The sequence below is a fragment of the Notamacropus eugenii genome, chromosome 3 (assembly GCF_028372415.1).
Source record: "Notamacropus eugenii isolate mMacEug1 chromosome 3, mMacEug1.pri_v2, whole genome shotgun sequence".
Lineage (NCBI taxonomy): Eukaryota > Metazoa > Chordata > Mammalia > Diprotodontia > Macropodidae > Notamacropus > Notamacropus eugenii.
The window spans coordinates 439685574-439709211 of record NC_092874.1 but is presented as its reverse complement, the minus strand read 5'-3'; the positions used below and the strand labels follow the sequence as shown (position 1 = coordinate 439709211).

Sequence of the window (23638 nt, the reverse complement as noted above, 5' to 3'; positions counted from 1 at the left end):
CAGGAATCTCTTATCCACAGCACAGATCAGGCTAATGGCACTTCAGGCCATCAGCAATGCCTCCAGCCCCAACGCAGAAGACAAACTGCCAGCTCTGGAATCCCAGCACAACGAGTGTGACTAGGCCAGTTGACCCCAGTGCAGTGTGCAAGCTACCACAACCAGATGCCACAGAATGGAACATCAGGGACCAGAACCCTGGCTCCTAGCACAAGAAGCATGTGACAGTGCTCCTGGTCCCCAAGAGCAGAAGTCAACTTTTAAAATGGAGCAAAAAAATAAAAAGCCCAGGACGTAGGAAGTTACTATAGTGACCAGAAAGATCCAAACACAAATTCAGAAGAGGACAACAATGTGAAAATGCTTACATATGAAACCTCAAAGGGGAATATCAATTGATCTCAAGTCCAACATGCCTTCTTAGAAGAGCTCAAAAAGAACATTAAAAATTAAGTAGGAATTCCAGGAGTCAACATGGTGGAGTAAGCAGTAAACTGCTGCCACTCGCTCATACTCATCTGCAGACAACCATAAAGTACAGCCAGAAAACAGATCCTGGAACAGCAGAACCAGCAAAAAGAGATGAGGTGAAACAATCTTTTAGCTCAAGAAACTTGAAGGATCACCCAGAAAAATCCACCTTACTTGAGTGAAAGGGAAGCACTGCTCAGGAAGAGAAACATCCCAACAAGTCAGTGGCAAGTCCCATGTCAACAACCAGCAGGGGATCCTGAGCCCCAGTGTGGTAGAGCAGTCAAACACCGACATTAGGACCCCTCACATGCTTTCACATGATCAGGGGAACCAGCAGACTCCAGCTCCAAGAACCATCATGTGCTTCAGTGTATCCCTGGGTAAAGATGCAGCTTCCAGAGGCCTGACCACAAGTACTTCAGTGTAGCCACTGGGAAGTGTAAAAACATCCCATCAGGCCTCAGCACATGCCAGATAACACCACTAGAACACCAGCTCAGAGCCAGGTAAGCAGCAGACTCCTACAGAACTCTAGCAGCACCACGTGCCAACCCTCACCCCACCCCCACAGCATAACACCAGACACAAGAGTCCCCTGTGGGCCTCAGGACAACATTAACGCAGCATCAGGTAAATAGCCAGGGCTGTAGTCACTAGTACAAAAAGCATAAGAGAGTGGCCTTTTCACCCTGGTAGCAGAGCTCAAAATTAAAAGATTCAGACTCAGATACAAACTCAGAGGAGGACAGTAATGTCAAAACACCTATAGGTAAAAACCTAAAGAAAAACGAGATGTGGTCTTAAGCCAAGAAAGAGCAAATGTAGGAGCTCAAAAAGGAACTTAACAATCATATAAAGCAGATAGAAGAAAATTTGAGTGAAGAAATGGGGGTGATGCAAGAAAATTATGAAAAAAGAGTCAACAGACTGGGAAACTAAATAAAAAGTAGAATTGGTCAAATCAAAAAGTAGACACAAAATCCACTGGAAAAAAATCCTCAAAGGGTAGAATTGGTCACATGGACAAGAAAGTAAAAAGACTGAGGAAAACAAAACCTTAAAAGTTGGAATTAAGCAAGTGGAAACTAATGACTCTATGAGATATCAGGAATCAATGAAGCAAATTTAAAACAATGGAAAAAAATAGGAAAAAGAACTGACTTGGAAAATAGATCCAGGAGAGACAATATCAGAGTTATTGCACTAACTGAAAAATATAATCAAAAGAGAAACCTGGACAGTATCTTTCAAGAAATTACCAAAGAAAATTGCCTTGATATCTTGGAACCAGGAAGCCAAATAGGCATTAAAAAATCTACTGATCACTTTAGAAAAGTGATTCCAAAACAAAAATTCCAAGGAACATTACAGGCAAATTTCACAACTAACAGGTCAAGGGAAAAAAATACTACATGTGTCCAGAAAGAAACAATTCAAATATTACGGAGTCATAATCAGGATCCCATAGGACCTGGCAGCTGCAACATTAAAGGATCAGAGGTCAAAGAACATAGTATTCCAGAGAGCAAAAGAGCTGAAACTGTAACCAAGAATTACCCAGATAAATTAAGCATAATGCATTAAAGGAAAAAATGATTATTCAATGAAATAGAAGAATTTCAAGCTTTTATAAAGAGACCAGAACACACACACACACACACACACACACACACACACACACACACACACACACACACACACACACACACATATATATATATATATATATATATATAGACAGAAGGTATAGGTATAAGATGAATTTGAGGGAATGACATAAGAAGTAATCAGAGGATGAGAAAGAGGAGTACACTGCATGCAGAAGGAAGGGAGGGGTAGAATGAACTAAATTATTTCACTTGAAGAGGTGAGAAAGACCAATTACAGTGGAGGAGAAAATGGGAGAATGGGTGGTGGGTATTTCTTGAACCTTATTCTCATCTCTATTGGCTCAAAGAAGGAATAATGTACACTATCAGCTAAATATAGAAATCACAAAATAGAATATAGAAATTACACAAAAGAGAAGTAGGAGAGGGGCTGACCTAAGGAAGGGCAGATCAAGGGGAAGTAGTAGACAGAAGCAAAGCACTGGTGAGGTGGAAAAGGGTGACATGAGAATGATAATAAACAAGAGGAAGAATAAGATGAAGGGAAATACACAGGTAGTAATTATAACTGTGAATGGGAATGAGATCAACTCTCTCATGAAATGGAAGTAGATGACAGAGTATATAAAAAAATGACAGTTGTACAATATGTAATGGAATACTTTTGTACAATAAGAAATAATGAAGTCAGATTTCAGGAAAAAAAAGAACCTGGAAAGATTTATATAAACTGATGCAAAGTGAAATAAGCAGAACCAGGAAAACATTGTACACAGTGTCAGTAATCTGAGCAGTATAAACAATTGCTCATGTTGAATTGTTAAGTGACTTAATTATCCAAACTTTTTTCCTATAGTTTTTAGTAGCACTATTCTTCTGATGATGAATTGAAGTTGAGGCTTAAACAAAGGTCAGTGGAGGGCTGCATGGTAGATGTGAGTGAGTTACAATACACTGAAGGAAAATAATTATATAGCACAAATGGTGTAAAGAATGCCATTAAAGAGATGCATAAAAACACCAAGAAAACTAAAAAAAAAGTAAATAAAAATAATAAAAAAAAAGAGAAATGCATGAGAGCAAATAGAAATGAGGTGGTCCCCTGGGGAGAATTCAGGGCAATTGCTATATAGTTATTTTACTTACTGGTATATTTACAGTGTCAGGAAAACTGAGGAAGGACCCCAGAATGTTGGATTTTAGTTAGACCCCCCATGGTGTTTATAGCAGGATATGGACAAAAGTCTAACAGAATAGGCAACCATGGATGACTTGCAATCTTTGTCACTGAAGGGTGGAGGGAATAACTACGCTGATGAGATCACAGGTCTACTTGAGTAGTTGAGTTAAAATCCAATAGACTGTGCATTTTAAAAAGTATTTATATATGTCCTTGAAGAATCTTTTATGCTTTATTCAGTGCACATTAACTCAGCAGTTACAGTTTTCTTAAAATTTCAAGGATCATGAATGCATACATACATTTCCTTCAGGTTTATTTTCTCTCATAAAGACTACTTTGAAAGAATAAATAGGCCATGCTTCAGCCACCATGAGCAATATGTCAAATCTCTAAGTGGTAGCAAATAAGACCATGTGCTTTATATAAAGCTCATTGTACAAGCAGATGGATTCCTTTCTGTCACTAAGGCTTATGGGGCTAGTTCAGGTTTGATGTATTTAGCTGTGTTTTACACTGAGGACACTGGGTTTTTAAGGCAAAGCAGCTGTTTGGATATAAAAATTAAGAGATATAAATGCTTAAATATAATATGATACCTGACTAAACTTTAGCTATTAGCAAGCACTACTTAATTGAACCATAATATTCTTTTGGAATAGGAAGACTCACTTCATTACTGGATTTTTTTGCCCTATGTTTGCCATTGCCTCTAAGATCCTTATCCTGAGAATAATAATTTGTAAAAGAGTTTAATAAGTAGAGAAAACTAATAGGGGACAGTTTTCTGGTCCTCTTCCCCATTGCTATTGATCTATGTTATTGAAATTATTTTGTATATAGGCTGTATTTATTTATACTTGAAATGAAACATGTAAAGTGCTTAGCAGAGTGACAAACACATTAGGTAGGTGCTTAATAAATATTGATTTTTTTTCTTGCCATTAAATCTTTCCTTTCCCTATACAATGTGAATTCCTTTTTTGCAGGAGGTATGAGAGTTGTCAGAAAAAAATATCTATTCCATGTATTAGAGCATCATATTTAGAATCTTCTGGGATGCAGTGCTACTTACTCATTGAGTCAGTCTTGGCAAGGTATGCTTGGGCCAGATCACCACCTTGACTGGCACTTTTTATTCATGAATAGTTTATTGAAACCTGCTTCTTCAACAGTCTCATAGGTGGAATTACTCATCAAAAGGGAGCATGCTGGAGGACAAAGGCTGTGCTTGAACTGATAGTGCCACTTGACTCTTAGTGTTGGTGAGAGTAGCAGATTTAACCCCAGGTGGGCAGGGAGATGAGCAGCATGCTGTTGCAGAACTGGGTGAATGTGTTGAAGCGGAACAGGCCTGTGGAGCCTGAATTCAGATGAAACACTATTAAGCTGGAGAGCATGGTCTATTTGGGAAGGTGCTGACCCCATTCTTACTGTGGTTGTATCTGATGAAGTGGCTGTATAATTCCTGACTCTCCCTGTCCAGCCCATCCTGGTAGTGCAGGCTGAAGTCCTTCTCCACACCCCCCACCTCCAATCTTCTTTGCCTTCTTAAACTGACCCATAGCCTGCTTTCTGAATTCATCATGTGTCTTCTGCAGGGTTTCATATGCCATGAAGGTCTTCCCTTCTCTGAAGACCTTGTCCATGTTGCTATAATATATGTGCTTGGTGGATGCCTCAGCAGCTAAGCTGTTGGCTTCAGCAGAGGCCTGAAGCATTGATTTGAGGTGAGAAAGATCTCCTTGGTAAATCTTAATGTAGATCTAAAATACTCCAGCAGACCCTGACAGGTGACTTTGGAGCTGTTGATCTCCTTTTCTATTAACTTGCTTGTTTCTAACACAAACAATATCAGGACTTGTAATTAAGAGTGATATCTCTCAATTTTCCATCAAAGATCGGGCCAGTGGTCACTTATAGGCTTAGATGGAGGAGGAGAAAGTAGTTGGCACTGATAAAATACAAGTGACTATCATTCTAGAAGTTCTGAGTTTCCTCATGCTACTGTGCCTTCATCTTTCAGAGCTATGACAGAAATGCCATTCTTCCCTAAATTCCATAGTTATAAAGAAAACTCCAATCTTGAATCAAAACCATCAGAGTTTGGAAGAGCATTTGGAAATTTCCATCCATTGCCAAATGACCATATTCTGTGAACAGCTACAACTGTTGTAGGTCATCCTCTTGAATATTCTGGGACAAATTATAAATCTGTATAGAGCTAGCCATGGTACTGAGGGCAAATATGGTAGCGCAATTCTTCATTGTTGAATGGTTGTCAAATGCACCTTGAGTATTCATCAAAATAATTTCAATCTTTTTCACATCATGTTTCTCCATCATGAAAATTTCACTCCAAATCTGAATTCCTATGGTTTAAAGGTCAGAACACTTTTATCATAAACATGCTGTTAGAAGATTCTTCTTCATCATCCAGCAATTGTGGATGACCACCTTCCTTCTGGTTATACAGATCATGAAGCAGGAGGTCCAGAAAGAAGGACTCGTCCTTGCTGATGATTTGGGTCCCTGACACTGCGACCATATTAAAGTCCCTGAAAGTGTCTTACAAGAGTACTTGGACCAAAGTCTCTCATCCAGCTCAAAAAGAAAAGCTGCTTTTTGTGAACCAACATGACCTGCATGGGCCCAGTGCCAGGGGCTCTATGGCATCACCTTTTGCTTTCCTACTGTTGTTGGAGGTAGGCAAAATACAAGGAGTGGACATGCCTTCTGAATCCCACTTTTCACTTGTTCCTATATTCTCCCTGCTTTCTTTTGAAGTTGTCATGTAGCTTGCAGAAAAGAAAACATGGAGCTGTTTTCTTGTCAGCCCAGCTGCTGAAGGCCAGAATGTAAATTTTTAATGGCAACCATTGCTTTATTTTTGTCTTTTTATCCCCAGCATCTAGAAGAGTGCCAAATATATAGTAGCTGTTTGGTTAACATTTTTTTAAATTGAAATTATGCCACCTGAGGTTAACAGAAATAACAACAAGATCTGGAAGATGGTATCATTCACCTCAGCAGGCAGTGAGGCAAAGTAAAGAAAAGAGTCATTGAAATTTGGCTCTCAGAGTATATCAGTTCAAATGGTTAAGACGTTTGATTTTGTTAGTGGATGTGCATATGTGTGCATAATTTAACAAGATAATACCAACATAGCCCTACTTATCTCTCTCTGTTCTCTTCTGAACTTCTTTCTCCTATCTACTATTTCATAATTCTTTCCTTTCTTTTCATTTTGCCTACCATGTCTTTGTCTTCCCCCTCCAATAAATGCTGTTCTGTACCAAATGAGTATAGTTCCATAAAATAAATTTGCATTTTGGCCATCTTAAAAAATGTATAAAATCTGAGTATTGGTAAATATAATTTTAATCCACAGGTTCATTCTTCAGTTTTTGTTTTGATTAATTTGACAATGTAACTATGATGTTCAATATTTTAGTATAGTGTTCACTGGGTAATTATTAATGACATCTTTCAAAGTCTTTCAGTAGATCTTCAAGAGTTCTATCAAGACACTTCTGCTTTGATCATAGCTAATGTCTTTCCTAAAGAATATTCCTAGATATGATTGCCTTCATCTTATGATCCCTAACTGAGCTTGATGAGTCTCTCTCTCTCTCTCTCTCTTTCTCTCTCTCTCTCTCTAACACACATATCTATCTATAAATTGTCTATCTCTTTAAATAAATGTGTACATATGTTACTTGCAATTTTACACACCCAAAAATGTCAAATATTGTGGGAGAATATTAATTTATCACATTTAAAAGATAAGAGCTATTTGAGTATTAGTGGGATTCATTCTACTACACTCCAAAGAATTTGGGAAGTTTCTTTCTAATTGTGCCTCATTCCTCTTCAAATCATGAAATATATTAACATTTTTAGCTGTCCATTTCATTATTAGACAGCATTTATAGAGTTTCTGTTAAGAGTATGCATATATATGTGTGTGTATGTGTGTGTGTGTGCGTGTGCGTGTGTGTCTGCATGTGTGGGTCTGTGTTCGTATGTGTGTGTGCACCTGGATTTTCATATTTTTTTTCTCTGTAAACTCACTTAAACTTTTATCTCTGTTCTTCTTTCCTCTAATCTGTGTTTAAAATTGAATATACTTAGATAATTTCCATAGATTGTTGTGTATCCCAGAGCTATGGGTATCAGTGAAAAGAAGTGGTGTGAAATGTTTGATTATGACTGGCAAGATTGTTATAATGTAGCACTGGTTCATGATAAAAGAGAATATCTTCGGGCCATTTTGGTTATAATTATGGTTTGCCCCTTTTAGTGGTTTATACCATCTAGAGTATAACCTTTCTAGCAGTACAGTACTGGTATTTTTCATCTCTTCCAATACTTCTTGACATGTCAGAGCATGAATGAGTGTCACTGTGTCTACTGTCTTCCATGTCAAACTAATCATGACAATAGTTATGAGTCAGAATATCCTAAATCCATATGCCACTCTATTTCTTAGATTCATAGAAACAGTTTAGTCTTATTGGAGTCGTGCTAAGCTAATCACTGATGTTTCCAGTGTCCTGCATTTCAGGGTTACTGTCAGTTTTTCACAGTTACCTTTGGGATCACAAATTCCTTGGTATATATCACTCTCTCTGCAATTTCATTAATTGGCTATTGCCCCCATGCCATTTATGGTGAACTGGATTTTAAAGATGTTGTTGTTATGACCATAGTCAAGTGTCATAATGAGACAAATTCTTTTAGAAATCACTGAAATGATTAATGAATGACATTAATTTTCATAGTTAACATAGTTAATCAAGAGCAGAAGCCAATTGATCCATATATCAGGAAGACAGCAATTGTTACTAATAATCCTTAGCAAGGTAGTATCATTTTTTCTCTATATCTATCTATAGTCAACTTATAAAGGCAGAATTGTTCAGGTAATTTTTTAGCTTGTTTCTAAATTACTAAATACAATCATTCAATCTTGTCAACTCTGCAGGAAATAAAGTAAAGGTGTAAGAGCCAAGTGAGGTGAGGGAGTCTAACTGTCAAAGTGCATCTCCCTGTGTACTGTTTTCATCTGCCTGTATTATGTATGACTTTGAAGAGACTTGATTAGTTTTCTGCATTATAAATTTCTAGATTCCATAATGTCCAAAATTGCCAATGATTTCTTAATTGTCAAATCTAATGGCTTTTTTTCAATCCACATTCCTCTTGACTTCTCTATAGAAGTTTAATACTGTTGATCACAGACTCTTCATTGTGATAATTTCTCTAGGTCTTTGCTTTCTAGCTGGTACTGTTCTCTCCTCATTCTCCTCCTACTTATCTGACTGCCCTTTCTTGGTTACTTTTGATGGATCTTCATCTAGAATATGCTATTAAGTGTTGATGTTGCCCATGATTCTGTCCTGGATCTTCTCCCTCTAAACTATTTGGTGATCTCATCAACTGCTGTGAATTCAATCGTCTATATGCAGATGATTCACAAATTGATTTATTGAGTCCTGAGCTCTTGCCTGACCTCCAGCTCCAGATCTCCAAGTGCCTATTCAATATCTTCAACTGGATATTTGAGACATCTTCATCCCAACATATTTAAAATTAAACTCATTATTTTCATGCTAAAATACTCCCTTCTTCCTAATTTTCCTGTTGCTATTAAGAATACCATTCTTTTCCTAGTCACCATGTCTCCCAACCTAGGTGTCATCCTTGGTTCCTTACCCTCTCACTTCACTTCATCTAATCAGTTTTCAACTACTGTCATTTCTGCTTTTACAAGATATCTTGTCCCCTTTTTAGTACATTTCAAATGCCTTTTTGGTCTTCCAAACAAATAAAGTAGAGATAGACAAAGAAGAAATATTTGGCATAGTCAAAAATCATTGCTTTCTATATTATTACAGGAAGTGGAACAGTGAATAAAGTGCTGAGACCAGAGTCAGGAAGACCTAACTTCAGATTTTACCTCAGAAACTAACGATGTGACCTTGGCAAATCATTTAGCTTCCTTTTTTCTCAGTTTCCTCAACCATAAAAGGAAGATCATAATATTACTTACATTGCATGATTGTTTGTTGTAAAGGTCAAAAGATAAAAAAAAATTGTAAAGCACTTAGCACAGTGCCTGAAACATAATATATCCTAGATAAATAGTATTGCGATTATTATTGTTTCTGTATACTTCAGCAAAGGTAGGATTAGAATTAGAACGTTAGTGAACATGTTTCATTTGACTCTCCATCCTCTGAAGGTATTATTTTATATCTCTTCTCCTTTCACAGCCAAACTCCTAGGATATCCTATCTCTTCTCATGGCTTGTTTATTCACTTTGGAATCTATTGAATCCTAACATCTGACTGTGTCATTCAAATGAAAATGTTTTTTCCAGAGTACCAATCATCCTTTAATTGCCAAATCTAACTACTTTTTCTTAATTCTTCTCATTGACTTCTGTACCATTGTGTACTTTTGGCCAGCCATTCATTCTGCATATTCTCTTCTCTGGATTTTCATCCTGTTGCTTTCTCTTGATCCTTCTTCTAAACAATTGACCATTCTTTATTACTCATTCATTAAATTATCATCTATACCTGATCCCTAAAGTGTATTTCAAGAATCTTCACACTAACATTTATCTTTCTACAAAGTTTCTTTTATTGGGCTCATCAGTTCCTATGGATTCAATATTCCTATGCAGAACAATCCCAAATCTATGCTTCTAATCTGAATCTCTTGCATTTTTAGTCTTATGCAACTTACCATCTATTGAATATTTATAACTAGATATCTAGCAGGTGTTCAGCAGAACAGGTCTCAAATTTTACTCATTTTTTCCCAAAAACCTATCAACTTTCCTAACTTCCTCATAGTCATATTGGTTTCTGACCTTGGCATCATACTCAATTCTTTACTGTTTCTTACTCTTCCTGGTATGAAATCATTTGCCAGTTCTTATAGATTCTACCTCTGCAACCTTTCTTAAACTTCATTTTTTTCCTCTACTCACAGAGCTAGTACCTTAGTTCAGGTCCTTAACAAAACTCACTTGAACTATTGCAATTGCATCCTACCTGCTTTTGTCACATCAAATGTCCTCTCTCTGCTATCTATCCTCCATGTTGCTACTATAGTGATTTTAAAAAAGTATGTTTCATTCCCTTTCTCAAAAAAATCTACTAGCTCTCTACTTTTCTTTCTTTTTAATAGTATTTTATTTTTTCCCAATTACGTCAAGATAATTTTTAGCATTCATTAGCATTCATTTTTATAAGACTTTAAGAATTTTCTCTCTCAGAAATATGGAAGTCACTCACATAATGTAACAGATCATGTTTGTGTATGTGTATGTGTTTGTGTATCATGTTCTGATTTGTTATACGATTTCTTTCATTTATCTTAGTCTGACTACATAGCATGACTATAGTGAAAATATACTCAATAGGAAAGTATATGTAGAATCTATACAGAATTGTATGCAGTCGTGGGGAGGGAAGGGGGGAGTGGGAGGTAGGTGGGGGGGATAAAATCACAATTGTATGGCAGTGATTGTTAAACATTAAAAAAAAAAAAAGAATTTTCTCTCTCTTCCTTGCCTCCCCTTTTCCTAAAATGGTAGGTTAAACATGTGCTATCATGTAAAAGATAAGTCACAATCTTTAAGTCACAGTCGTAAAAGAAGAAACAGATCAAAAGAAAAAGAAGAAAAAAGAATAAGGGATGTGAAAAAGCATATTTTGATCTGCCTTCAGAGTCCATCAGCTCTTTATCTGGATGTGTATAGCATTTTCCTTTGTAAGTCATTTGTAATTTGTCTTGCATCATTGTGTTGCTGAGAATAGTTGGGTCATTCATTGTTGATCATCACCCAGTGTTGCTGGTACTGTATACAGTGTTTTCCTGGTTCTGCTCACTTCAATCAGCATCAGTTCATATAAGTCTTTCCCAGTTTTTTTGGAAATCTTCCTGTTCATCATTTCTTATTACACAATGATACTCCATTACATTGCGATACCACAACTTGTTCAGTCATTCATCAATTGATGTACATGCCCTTAATTTCCAATATTTTGCCACCACAAAAAGGATTACTATTAATATTTTGCACATGTATGCTTCTCCCTTTTTAATGATCTCTTTGGGATACAGACCTAGTGGTGATATTGCTGGATTGAAAGGTAGACAGTTAGGTTGTTCTTTGGCGTAGTTCCAAATTGCTCTTCAGAATTGTGGTTTCAGTTCACAGCTCCACCAACAATACATTAATATATTCCAATTCTCCCTTGATCCACAACTCTATTTTTTAGCCAGTACTAGATGGTTTTGATCAGAGGTAGTGAACCTGTGGCCTGGAGGCCACATGTAGCACTATAGGTCCTCAAGTGTAGTCCACTGACTGAATCCAAACTTCAGAGAACAAATCCCTTTAATAAAAGGATTTCTTCTATAAAACTTGAACTAAGTCAAAAGGCTACAACCTAAGTCCTAGAAGACAACCTGTGGCCTAGGCAGCAGGTTTTAATGATTATTTCTTTGTAATATAGCTTTAGATCTGGTCATTAAGTCACCTTCCTTTGTATTTTTTTCATTATTTCCCAGAAGTTCTTGAAATTTTATTGTTCTAGATGAATTTTGTTGTTACTTTTTTTAGTTCTATCAAATAATTTTTGGTAGTTTGATTGGTATGGCACTAAATAAGTAAAATAATTTAATCAGAATTGTCATTTTTATTATATGGTCATGTTTTTGCTCATCTTACCACCACCCCCCTTTTTTTCTTTCTCTTAAACTTGAGCTCTTCTCCCAGGATGGAAAGGGCACTGTCTCAGACTTCTTGTGCCAGTGCCTGCTGGTGCTGAATTTTTCTTGGTGCTGTTGCCCTGAGGCCCTTCAGGGAATTTCATGTCTAGTGCTGCTCTATGGGTTTGAGTGGGGTGGTAGTTTTTTCTGTTGAAAGTCAGAGAGGTCTGTAAGGTTACCTGGTGCTCAGCCACTATCCTACTGCTAGTGTCTGGCATCTATTGATTCTTGTGGGATGTTTCCCTAAGGCTACACTGAAGCATGTTGTAGCCTGGCGGCTGAAAGTGCCTGTTTGCTTAGGGAGCAGTAGGGTTAGAATCTACCTGTTTCCCTAGGGCTTTGCTGAAGCATGTGGAGGGATAGGGCTCTGTTGGCTTTTGCTTACTCCACTGTCCTGGGTTTCAGGATCTCCCACAGTTTTTCTGAGTATAGGGATTGCTGTTGGATTGCTGGATTGTTTCCTGTCCTAAAGTAATCTCCCCTTTTACCCAAGTGAGACAGACTTTTCCTGCTAGTATTTGTAGTTTCTTGGGATCAAAGATTGTTTCACCCCATTTTTTTTTCTGGTTCTACTATTCCAGGATTTGTTTGAGGGCATTATTTTATGGTTGTTTGGAGGGTAATATGGAAAATTTATGGCAATTTATTCAATATTCTGCCATCTTGGCTCCAAGAAGTCTCTTATTTTTCTAAGAAATACAGTCTTCTGTTTGCCATTTGAAGTTTTTACAACCCAACTTCAGTTTATCTTTCTAGGTTTTCTTTGTCTACAATACAAGCAAATTGACCTTCTTTCTTTACAAGGTGTTCCATACCCAATCTCTGTTCTTTTGCACACAGTACCCCACCAATATGTTCTTTTCTATGTACTCTTCTACTACCTCTTAGAATTCCAAAATATCTTCAAATTTAGCTACAGTGTTACCTCCTACAGGATGTTGCTCTTGATTCTCCAACTTCTCGTGCTTCTCTTCCCATCCAAAAACTTACCTTGCATTTACTTTGTTTTATTTTTTATGGTTTTTTTGGCATTCAAAATGTTTGCCTATGTTATTTTAAGCCCCCTCCCAAATGTAAGCTCTGTCGGGACAGTGACTCTTTTTAAAAAATAATTTCCATCCCATGAGCATTACTGTACCTACAAAAGATAGATAGTAGGTACCTAAGACATGCTTATAGATTTATTTGACACAATGCAATATGATTATTGATATTATATCTATATATATAATGTATATATTTCAATATCAGAACATTCTGTTCTTCATGGCACACAGAGAATTATTTTGGTGTTAATTGAGATTCATATATTAAACCTTGATGGACACATGACAGGGAAGGAGAATAAGCTTTCTCAAGAATCGTCTTTGTTTTTAAGTCATGATTTACACAAATATCTCAACTTGGGTCTAGGTGTCAATATCTATTATGTTTGTTGTCAGTTTACAAGTTTGAATATGAAACTGCTTATATTTTAACCATTACAGAGTCAAAAGAATATTGAATTTTGAGTTACTTCCAGGTTTGCTTGTGTTGGGATTGGAAGCTCAATTCCGTGTGGACAGTCTCGGGCGGGTAAAGGTGGGAGCTTCTAAATCTTAGAGCTCTCACGAGACCCTCCCAGGAAACAGCAGGGAATCGAGGTGAACCGAGCTATCTCGAGTAATTCCGCCTCTTCCCCTTAGAAACATAATGGGAGAGAGATCTCCCCGCCCTCGAGATTGTCCCGGATCTGGGCACACCTAGTTACCTAACAGCACGGTATTCAGATGCAAACTATGCGGCTGAAGGTTAAGTAGGATTGAGGAAGCCTGAAAGCTCTCTTAGCACGTGAGGAGCCAAGAGGACAGTAGGCTCCGCTTCTCTTCTCTCTCCCCTCCCCCTCTCTCCCTGCTTGTACTTCTACTTCCAATCCCTTAAGATCTTAGCCTCCTTAGGAAATCTCCCCCTCTTCCTCCTAAGGAAGACCTCCCTGCACTTGTAACCGAGACCCTGAAATAAAGCTCAACCCTTGTTCGACTCTGGAACGTCCTTTCTCTCATATGAGCATCCGGTTTTGGCCAACCGAAGACCTCGGAGGTGAGGTAAGAAGACTCGGGTAGCCCACACAGGCCTCTAGGCCTGGCAGCTTGTAATTATGTGAAGTGAGTCTTACCCTTCCTTCACTAGCAATGAATATATAGTTTATATAATATATGCAAAAATCACATTGAAACTGTTCATTCTGGACATTGTTTTTCTTTTTTCTCTTTCTTTCCTCTTTCTTTCTTTCCACTTTCATTGATATAAAGGATTCCTTCTACCAATGCTTTGCAACACACACTTTTGCAACATAATGTTGACTGTGTACTTATATGATTTGCTTTAGTTCATGTACCTTATATATGTCAAAGACAGGGCTTGAATCCAGGTACTACTGATTTAATAAGGCAGCTTGCTAGCCACTGTGATATATTGCCTTGTGGCAGTAGTGACACAAAGATGAAATGAAATGGTTCCTCTTCTTAGGAGTTTGTATACTTCTACTTATTGTTTTGGGGAGGGGGAGAAATAAAATATGAATACACAAACAAAACAACAACCAAAAACAATTTCAAACAAAAGAAAAGCCTAACAATTCAGGACATGGGTTAGGAAGGGTCAGGAAAAATCTACTGTAGGTGTTTATCTTAGTATACATTGGTATACATTGGATTTATCAATCTGTAGAACCAGATTAAAGAATGTCTTTAAAAAACATACAAGATAATTTCCTCATAAATTCCCAGATACACATACAGACATACACACACACATATGTATATATCTATATATATAGATACACACATATACATACATGTGTTTGTGTGTGGGGGTCTCTGTAAGCTGGCTATTTGTAAATGTTTCATTCAATCTTTTTTATTTACAGATTCTTGCTAATCAGTACAAATTCACTTTACATACACAAAAATAATCATTGATAAGTAAATTGGCTCAGAATGTATTTTTATGCCACTTTTTATCCCTGTTAGTTATTTCTGTCTCCTCCTACTCCTTGCTTGCTCGGGAATCTAAAAGACCTTGATCAGTGGATGTGCTTTGAGCACAATCCTTTCACCCTCAAAAACTGTTTCCCAGGAAAATCAAACACCAAGTCTGTAGATTCACTGTATGATTTCCTCCCTGTTTTGGCTAGTGGGCATGTGCTTACTGTAAACAACTAACATGTATGCCATTGTAATCATATGCCTAGACAAGGACTGTTTTTTTTCATTTTCTTCTCAATTATTCCTCTAATAACCCTGTATACCTTAGGAATCTTTGATAAAATTACATATGTATAGCAAAATCCACCTACAGATAATTGTCAAATAGAGGAGAGCAATCCACCCTCCAGTACTTAAATATTGACCAGAATTTTTAATCTTTGCTCAGGAAGTATGAGTAGGATGATGCTATGATGAGTGATCTGGGGAGAGGCAGAAGTGCTTCCCCACACAGACAGAAGAGTTAACATGGCCACATTCATTAACAGAGCAGTGATTAGGGTTCCTACAGGCATTCAGACCTTCTGACTAGTGATCCCTGAAATTCAGGAATGCTAGAGGTCCAAGATGATGAGAATAGCCAAGGGGACAATATAGGTCAAAGGGATGTGCTATACACGCATACATATGCATACAAAATACATACATACACACATATGTGTGTATACATATGTGTGTATGTATACATATTTCCCCCTTTCTCTTTACATTAACCACTGTGAAATACATCTTGTTCTAACTTCAGGCTCTATGCCAACATAGTAGAGTAAAAAGAGTCCAGGGTTTGGAGTTGAAGAAGCCTAAAATCAAATCTTTTCTCTGCTTACTGGGTGGCACTGGGCAAATCATTTATATATTTGGAATGTGTTTACCTTCTGTAACCGGAAAGACTTGAACTAGGTGATCTCTTTGGTCTCTACCACTTAGATATGTTCTGGTGTACAGATTGTTGACCTGTAGATCACAAGTGTTGATATTTGTTCCTCCATTGGACAGGGGATCTTTCTCTTTTGAAAAGCCCCCACCCAAGCACCTGTGTAGAAATCTACACACTGTGCATGTTCAATAAATCTTGACCAGTTATCCAAATACCCACTGAATGTCAATAGAAATACCACAGTGAGTCTTCTGCTCTCCAAAGGAAACAAAAGGTAAAGTCTATAATGAGTTAAACATACTAGGATAGAAGTGAATGCACTAGATGACCAAATAGCTAGGGTATGTAGCAAATAGAGTGCTAGACTCAGGGTTAGGAAAGTCTGAGTTTGAATCATAGCTATAATCCTTATTAACTATGTGACCTTGGACAATTCATTTAACCTCTTAGTGGCTCAGTTTCCTCATCTGTAAAATGAAGAGATTAATTGAATGGCCTCTAAGGTGACTTCTAGCCCTAAATTCATGTATATAACCATATAGAATACACACACACACACACACACACACACACACACACACACACACACAATTTCAGTCCTGTAAGAAAACTTGACATGCAGCACATTAGGTTTTAGTTTTTCCATGACATATTTCATGTCAACCTCAACAAATGAGTTATTAATAGTCTTCATACTAATTTTCATTTAACTGATACATTTTAATTGTGTGATATTTTTATTCAAAGCTTTCCTTGCCACTGTAAGTCCTAATATTTTGTAGAGGAAAACTAATTCACATCAAGAATTCCTTTACTTGTGGATGTACTAGATATTAAATACAGATTTTGAACATTTCCTTGTGTTTGTGTCTATGTGTATACACACATAACCATAGATGTACATGTATACACTGAGTACACAATATAGTTGTGGAGGACTGACAAGCAAAGGATACGAGAAGTATTCCTTGACCAATACAATGAAATGTTTAATTAGTTTCAGATGTAAAAATCACAAACCTCTTATAGCTTAAATGAGAAAAACATGGCAAATTATGTATTAAGTATGTATTAAGCAAAACTCTCCTTCTCCTTCTTCTCCTTCTTCTTCTTCTTCTTCTTCTTCTTCTTCTTCTTCTTCTTCTTCTCCTTCTTCTTCTTCTCCTTCTTCTCCTTCTCCTTCTTCTTCTCCTTCTTCTTCTTCTTCTTCTCCTTCTCCTTCTCCTTCTCCTTCTCCTTCTCCTTCTCCTTCTCCTTCTTCTTCTTCTTCTCCTTCTCCTTCTTCTTCTTCTTCTTCTTCTTCTTCTTCTTCTTCTTCTCCTTCTTCTTCTTCTCCTTCTTCTCCTTCTCCTTCTTCTTCTTCTTCTCCTCCTCCTTCTTCTTCTTCTTCTCCTTCTTCTTCTTCTCCTTCTCCTTCTTCTCCTTCTCCTTCTTCTTCTTCTCCTTCTTCTTCTTCTTCTTCTTCTTCTTCTTCTTCTTCTTCTTCTTCTTCTTCTTCTTCTTCTTCTTCTTCTTCTTCTTCTTCTTCCTTCTCCTCCTCCTCCTCCTCCAGTGGAGCCAACCTACCATATCATACTTTTTCAGTCAGTACAAGTATCAAACACTTCATTTATATGTCCTGAAAATTTCTTAAGTATGAACTAGTATATTTCTCTAAAGTGGATTGTTTTCTTATACTGTTCAAATTGTAAGACTGAAACTTTTGAAAGTAGATTTTATAAAAATAATAGAATCCAATATTTATACCATTGTCCCAGGCACCCTCAAATATGCATATGCATCCTGTGTATCTATATAGGATTAATTCTTCTATTTAGAAATTCAAGGAGTCATATTTTGGTTGAAAAATGAACACTCCTATGTCACCCCTTTTCTAAAGTCAGGTAGCAGTTTAAAAACACAAATGTTAATTCAGTGTAAATTATTTTTCATTCTTTCATTACTTCATCTTCACCATTGCCTAGAAGGCTTTCCAACTTCCCATAATTTTAACTGTTAACATTGAAAATTGCTGCACACCTTCTTAACAACTTTTTCGCAAAACATCAGTGTTTGGCTTTTTTTTTGGAAAATGCTCATCCTATTTAAAGAAATAGAAATACAAATTTAATTTTCTGTGTGTCTTCTTGTGACTTGCCATTACAATAGGGGAAAGCAGACACATCTATAGAGGTAAGCAACTTACTCTCATGATTGCTCCTAAAATGTTAAAATAATTTAAAGCATTCAAGAGGTCTCAGAGGAGATTCCTCCCTCCATTGTATCTTAATTCCTCTTGACAGGTTTACTGATTACCAACTTTCTATTCTTCTCTGAAACATTTTGCAATCCTCCTTAACTTGGTTAAAAAATAGGAACCCAATTTCTCTGAGTTTAGAGTTAGAAACGTAGAATTCTTAGATTGCTCTCTCTTTTGTATCTTGTCCTTTACCAGAGGTAAATTTGTTCAAGCTAAAGAAAGGGTTACTTGAATAGAAGAGGTGGCAGAGACAAGGAAGCAATTGAGCTTCCCCAAGTGTGAAAAGAAATGATTGAGGGTGAACTTTGGGGAATAAAAGGAGAGTTATAAGAGTATGCAAGCATAACGTGGAAGTAAGGGGCAATTAATTTAGTTATTAAAATAATATTTAATATTTACTATGTACAAAATACTTTATTGAACCATAGGAACTATAGAGAAATAAGTATAATTGGACTGTTTCCCTAATGCAGATAGCTACATAAGTTCCCTTATGATGCAAACATTCTAGGCAGGACATCAATAATATTTAAGATATGTATATGTAGCTGATACACTGGGGATGTTTTCCCATACTCTACTAGATTATTTTTCTTCTTACAGCAGGAGATAATACCACTTCCTGATATAAGGCAACTTATAAATTCTTATATGAATATAACTCCAATCCTTACAGACAGCACATGCTATCACCAGTCTCTGAACATTTTCCATACTTTGCTTGAATTAATCAAATTTGCTTAGTCTGCCAAATACAGATATGTTATTATTTATAGTGTAAAACTAGAACTTCCTCATCTTAATAGAAGTAGAATACTGGAAAAAGAGTTAAAAACAGATAAAATCTTAAAATTTTTTCTCTTTGAGGACAAGAAAAGGGGAAAGAGAAGGAAATAAGGATTTATTAAGTTCTTGTTCTACATCAGGCACTGTATTAGGCACTTTACAAATATCCTCTCACTCATTGCAGGGCATTTATCTTATTTCTCTTTGTTTCTCCTTACACTGAAACTAATATATAGAAGACTATTAAAATGTTTGTTGACTTAACAAACAAAGGAAAGGATGAGCGCTCAAGTAGAAGACATGCCCAAGACATTGTGACATAGTAGTTTGCCATAGGAACTATCAAAACCAATTAAAAGAGAAGACAGAATATTAAGAAACTCTCAGAATCACTGAAGATCTCATTCTCTGGGTGAAAATTTCATCGTTAACAGTTTAAATTATCATGTCTGTATATGCTATATCTATATATCCAGGCTTAATCTCTTAATGACTTGTATTTCTGTGCCATCAAATACCTATTGAACATAATAATACTATGTATGCAATTGAAATTCAACATGTACAAAACAAAATCATCTTTTTCTCAAAGACAAGTGATGCTATCAATAGGTACAGAAAACACCTGTAGCAAAGTGTGACATTCATTCTATAAGCCTTAAAATTATGGACATAAAAGGAATGTTTGATATTATAGCAATACCTATATAAAACAAAAACTTGAATAATAAAGAGTATAACTATATTGGAAGTTTTTACATTAAAGATTAAGACCAGGGTTAAGGTAAGTATGCCCTCTTCTTCTCCTCCCCCCCACCATAGTTATTTGACTAAATTATAAACATGTTAATGATTATAAAAATTATAAAGAAATAAAATAATATAGACAAGGAGAAGACAAAAGGTGTCTATCTGCAGATAACATGATGACTTAAGTTAAGTTGTGATTAGTTCAAAAGAATCCCCTAAAGCATTGCATATATCTAAATATGCACTATTAAAAGTTATAATTTTGTGAACTATGACCATTATTTCTAGCTCAATGAAAATATACTGTGAAAATACAAATAATGCAGCCAATCAGGGGATTCATTACTTCCACTCATCAGGATTTAGATGCTTAGAAATTCTAGGGAATAAGGATGGTGTAATACCATGCACTTGCTAGAACTCTACCCCCAAATCCAGCAAAATACCTGTAAAAATGACTCCAATCAAATTGTGGAGCTGCAGAACTCACCAAATGACAGAGTGAAGCAAATCTCCAGTCCAAGAGATCCTAGGAGATCAAAGGGAAGCGTCTATCACATCATGCTGGTAGCATAGCTCAGTCCAGTGTGTGCCACGCTGGCACAGACAGGACCTGAGAAGTTGGGGGGACTGAATCTCTGGCACCTGTGGTAGTTTTCAGAGTTTATGACCCCAAAAGACCAAAGGCCAACTGCAAGGTCAGCAGAAAATAACCTTGGGACCTGTGCGAGAGAGTAGAGTAGTCCTGCCCCAAACCCAGGGATTAGGAAGGGGTGGATGAAGGCATAGAAACAGTGGAGACAGAGGCTTCAGCAATTATTTCTGCAGCTTTACACATAAACATTGTGGGGTGATGGAGAAACTGATAGTATATCCTCCCCACCTCACCCTGGAAGCAGAGAACTACCTTGACAAAGAATTCAAAAGTCAAGTAAATAGTTGGGGAAATGAGCAAAAAAACGGAAAAAGAGTCAGACTATAGAATCTTACTTTGGTGACAAGGAAGACAAAAGTATGAAAATATAAGTCGACAATGTCAAAGTTCCTCCATCCAGTATCTCCAAGGAAAATATGAATTGGTCTTAGGCCATGGAAGAGCTAGAAAAGGATTTTGAAAATCAATAAGAGAAGTAGAGGAAAAGTTGAGAAGAGAAATGAGAGTGACACAAGAAAATCATGAAAAATGAGTCAGCTGCTTGCTAAAGGAGACACAAAAAAATGCTGAAGAAAATGACACTAAAAAATAGACTAACCCAATTGTCAAAAGAGATCTAAAAAGTCAATGAGGAGAAGAATGACTTTAAAAAGCAGAATTGGTCAGATGGAAAAGGAGATTCAAAGGCTCACTGAAGAAAATAATTCCTTAAAGATTAGAATGGAGCAGATGGAAGCTAATGACTTTATGAAAAATTAAGAAATTATAAAACAAAACCAAAGGAATGAAAAAATAACAGACAATGTGAAATATCTCATTGGAAAAACAACTGATGTGGACAATTTAAAATTATTGGACTAGCTGAAAGCCATGATCAAAAAAAGAGCCTAGACATCATCTTTCAAGAAATTATCAAGGAAAACTACCCTGATATTCTAGAACCAGAGGGTAAAATGATATTGAAAGAATCTACAGATCATCTCCTGAAAGAGCTTCCAAAAGGAAAACTCCTAGGAATATTCTAACACAATTCCAGAGTTCCCAGGTCAAGGAGAAAATATTGCAAGCAGCTAGAAAGAAACAATTTGAGTATTGTGGAAATATAATCAGGAAAACACAAGATCTAGCAGCTTCTACATTAAGGGATCACAGGGCTTGGAATATGATATCCCACAAGTCATAAGAACTAGATTTAGAACCAAGAATCACCTACCCACCAAAACTGGGTATAACATTTCAGGGGGAAAAATCGTTATTCAATGAAATAGAGGACTTTCAAACATTCTTGATGAAAACACCAGAGGTGAATAGAAAAATAGAAAATTTGACTTTCAAATACAAGAATCAAGAGAAGAATGAAAAGGTAAACAGGAAAGAGAAATCATAGGGACTTAGTAAAGTTGAGCTGTTTACATTCCTACATAGAAAGATAATATTTATAGTGTTTGAGACTTTTCTCAGTATTTGGGTAGTTGGAGGGATTATATACATATAGATAGAGGCTGAAATGAATAGGAAGGAATGAAAGCTAAAAAAATTTAAGGGGTGAGAGGAATATATTGGGAGGAGAATGGGAGAAATAGAATGGGGCAAATTATCACACATAAAAGAAGCTAGCAAAAGTTTTTTTTAAGTGCAGGGAAGAAGGGGGAGGTGAGAGGGAAAGAGAGAACATTACTTTCATTACAATTGATTTATGGAGGGAATAACAGGCACACTCAATTTTGTATTGAAATCTATGGGAAAGTAGGGGGGAAGGGGATAAATGGGACCATGGGGGATAATAGAAGGGAGTGAAAATTGGGGAGGGAGTAATTAGAAGTATACTCTTTTGAAGAGGGACAGGATCAAAAGAGAATAGAACGAATTGAGGGCAGGATAGGATGGAAGGCAGTATAGTTAGCCTTTCACAATATGACTGTTATGGAAGTATTTTGCCTAACTACACATGTATAACCTATATTGAATTGTTTGCCTTTTCATTGGGGAGCAGTCAGGAGTGAGGAAGGGAGAGAAGTTGGAAGTCAAAGAATTTAAAATGAATGAAAACAAAAATTTACATTCAACTGGGAAATAAGATATACAGGCAATGGAGTATAGAAATCTATCTTGCCTTCCAAGAAAACAGAGGATACAGAGAAGAGAAGGGAGGGTTGTGATAGAAGGTAGGGAAGGAACACTGATAGAAGTGGTAATAGAATGCATATTATTTTGGGGTGGGCAGAGCGGAGAGATGGGAATAAAATTGGGAACTCACAATCTTGTGTAAGTGAATGTTGAAAACTAAAACTAAATTAATAACTTTAAAATGAAAAAGAAATTCTAGAGAATAAGTAAATAAGCTAATTTATACATTAATAGTTTAACTAAAGTAACAGCATAAAAAATAAATTCATGGACATCAACAACATTTCAACATAGCAATTAGGAAATTTAGGATGCAATGATAGAAAAGGAGGTCCTATTGAAAATAACTGAAATGCATAAAATAAATGGGAATCAATATTTGTTCAGTTTATCTTTTAGTTGTGTCCAACTCCCTATGACTCCATTTGCAATTTTCTTGGCAAAGATGTCAGAGTAGTTTGCTATTCCTGTCTCCAACTGATTTTACAGTTGAGGAAACAGGAAAACATGGTTAAATGACTTGCCCAGTATCACCAAGCTGCTAAGTGTCTGAGATCAGATTTGTGTTCAGGAAAATGAATCTTCTTGACCCTAGGCCTGGCATTCTAACCACTGAACCATGTAACTGCTCATCAATCTATGAAATGAAATAACAAAATTCTGAAATATAAAGAATGGATTGAATAATGTAAAGGGGTAATGAAGTAAATAATGTGCTCATAGCTCAACTATTTGATTGCAAGAACATTTACAATACTATGCAAATTAATTCAGAGATTTTTTTTCTACCAAGCTATTGTATATTCTTTATAGAGTTCAAAATATTAAAAAAAATATTTGGAATTGAATATCTATAATTTTAAGAGAAATGATAAAAAGGAGCAAAGAGGTGAGAATATTACTATATTTAAAATTATGATAAAAATTTAAAAAAATAATAAATTTTTTCATATTGGCTGAAAAATAGAAAAATAAACCATTGATTAGATAACAGACTAATAGTGAATATTCACTATATAGTGAATATATATAGTGAAAATTCAGAAAATAAATGAACTCATTTATACAGCATTTCATAAACTTAAGTATGACAATTACTGAGGAAAAAAAAAACTTACTT

The 23638-nt window shown here is 36.2% G+C and overlaps 1 pseudogene; it reads right to left on the bottom strand.

Annotated features, from left to right (window-relative positions):
- Nucleotides 1–4648: 4648 nt before the first annotated feature.
- Nucleotides 4649–5812, bottom strand: LOC140532274 (atlastin-3 pseudogene; annotated as a pseudogene).
- Nucleotides 5813–23638: the final 17826 nt, after the last annotated feature.